The following is a 2,709-nucleotide window of genomic DNA, read 5'->3' as shown; positions in this document are numbered from 1 at the left end:
ACTCATCATTTTTTCTTTATTTTTATTCTTATTGGATGATTTATAATTCTAGCATATTTGTTGCACTCCTGACCAAAAGCATTGGGGCCTTTAAAGTAGAATTGTGAAGTGAGAATTACATAAGAACTTGTTCTGTTGTTTCAGTGAACTTGAGGAGGAATTACTTGAATTTTATGACAATTTTTAACGTTCATTAAAAAATCACAAAAGATAAAAACACATCTGAATTGATAAAATTGAAAAAGGAAGGATTTTAATAATAAAACTGTCAATAATTTAGCATTTAATTATACAAAAAGATCATTATTAATTAATGAATACTTCTACTCATGAATTGAAGTGTTTTTGTCACACAACTTGAATCTTTAAAAAAAATGTGTTGCACTCCTGACCATAGAAATATAGATCTGAAGCACAGACAGATCCTGTAATTGATAAATTTATTTGGTAAAAATGTTCTTTGTGTCTTTATTTTCCAAAATAAAAATCAGAAAATCATATAATGATAATAGTTTTTTCATGCTTGGGAGCAAAACATCAAATGTTGCACTCCTGACATTATTGGGTATGCACATATACTTGACTCTCATTAATGCTGCTTGTGATTTATACAACATTTTTAAGTTTTAAAATGTATATCAGTTATTGTTTTACACTTCAAAAATTCTTTTTTGTTTTAATTTTCTTTCAGAATTTTACAATTGACGTTTTTTTGGCAACACTACATTTTTTCTGTTACACTCCTGACATGGTATAACATTTTTTTTAAACATCAGTCATGACCACAACTTGATTAAACAAAAGTTACTAAAGTCCACATTTAAAGCTTAACACTTTGAATATTATCAGGAAAGTCTTTATTTTCAACATAAACCATTATTATTTACTTCACAGATCTCCAAAAAATATTGAAATTTGAAAATGTCACAAACAGGTGTTGCACTCCTGACAATTTTAGCATCATTTTTGGGCATAACTTTTTTGTTAATTGAGATATCAAAGAGATATTTGGCAGATATTTAGACACTATCTAAAGACATATGCTGAGACATAGAAATCTATTTTCATTGCCTGTATTTTTAGTGTGGGTTGATAAATATGCATTTGGTCATTTTTTTGAATTCGCCCTTATACAACTAGTAGTGATTACCACTCCGTGTTGACTTTAACCTCTTTGTGTAGAGATAGAATTTATCCGATTATGGACTTCTGAAAATGCCATGCAGCAGTATCCCATTTTTTATACGTTGTTTGTCATGTTTGAGTCTTTGCTCCAAATAATTCACTGTTGGTTGACAGTTGTTTACTGCTCACCATTGGGAAATTATTGTAGATTTTTTTAAGCACAAAGGTACTTAAGACAGACCCTCCTGAATATAAACACCAGGGTCTGTTCGACATTCTTTTCATCAATTATCTTGTAATGGCAAATTTGACGAATAAACTGCTGGATAAGGAGACCGGTCCTTTGGATGATACCGTATAAACCGAGGTCCCGTGTCACAGTAGGTGTTGGCACGAAAAAGATCCCTCACTGCTCAATGGCCTTGAGTGCCGAGTATAGGTATAAATTGCAGCCCTCCACCGGCAAGTGGTGGTGTCTCCATATAAGTGAAATATTCTCGAGAGGGACGTTAAACAACAAACAAACAAAACAAACAAACATACCAGTTTGAAAAAAAATATCTAAAAAAGAGTATTTTATTTTGAAAAAATCCTTCCCCTATGTACCTTGTATATTAATATTGTCGTTTCCACTCGGCTCGGACAAGTAATAGTAATCTTACTACTTGTCACCCGTAGGTGGAATAAACATGGGTTGACAGGTCATTGCTGATACATGTATATAAAAACGTCATCGATTTGTATGTCGAATGGAAAGCCGCGGCAAGAGTTTAGGGACCAGGCAAAATTTATCACAATGATGGGACCAGTACAAACAGGCATGAGACAATATTTTTTTTTTCATCGAAGAAAACCATGGGACAAAAACATTTTTAGCATTAAGTACCCATGGGACACAATTTTTTTAAAATGAGTTTCAAGAGACACATTCGTTATATCTAAAAATATTTATCCCCCCCCCCCAAATAATAAAAAGTCCTATCTTTTAAGGTCAAACGAAGTATACAAATGGCAACATAAATCTTCATATTAATGGAAAAAATAAGAAAGTAACAAACAATGTTTATAAGAGTTATGAATATGAAAAAAAAAAACAAACTTTCATCTATGTTTGAAATATCTGTAATCTGATAGACTCCTTCAGTAACTAATTGTTAACATTGTACTTTTTGTTACTTTTGTGTCAATAATCTCACTAATCTCATGGGACAGTAATTTTTTTTTTATAAGTTTAAAGGCATGGGACAGATATTTTTTTAATTACGAATGCCATGGGACACGTATTTTTTTTTATGAGAATTTTGTTATGTACCGGTCCCATCATTGTGATAAATTTTGCATGGTCCCTTACATCTAATCATGTAGAAGTTTATGAATACATGCAAATTCTGCTTCATAAGGACGGCTAGTAAAGGAGCACAATTTGTCCTCATGGAGATCCATTGTATGATATATTTTTGTTTACGAATTAATAGTGAGGGTGCCTATAGATGCTAACCAATCTGTCCTTTTCATGAAAATCCAATTAAAATCGGGATCGGTGTTCTCTTAATTCAGCGATGTACACAAATTGCGGACCTGTCA

This window comes from Saccostrea echinata, unplaced genomic scaffold (assembly GCF_033153115.1).
Source record: "Saccostrea echinata isolate AGI-Se365-2 ecotype Australia unplaced genomic scaffold, CSIRO_AGI_Sech_v1 ptg000054l, whole genome shotgun sequence".
Taxonomy (NCBI): domain Eukaryota; kingdom Metazoa; phylum Mollusca; class Bivalvia; order Ostreida; family Ostreidae; genus Saccostrea; species Saccostrea echinata.
The sequence above is the reverse complement of the archived record's forward strand: the minus strand, read 5'-3'. Positions refer to the sequence as shown.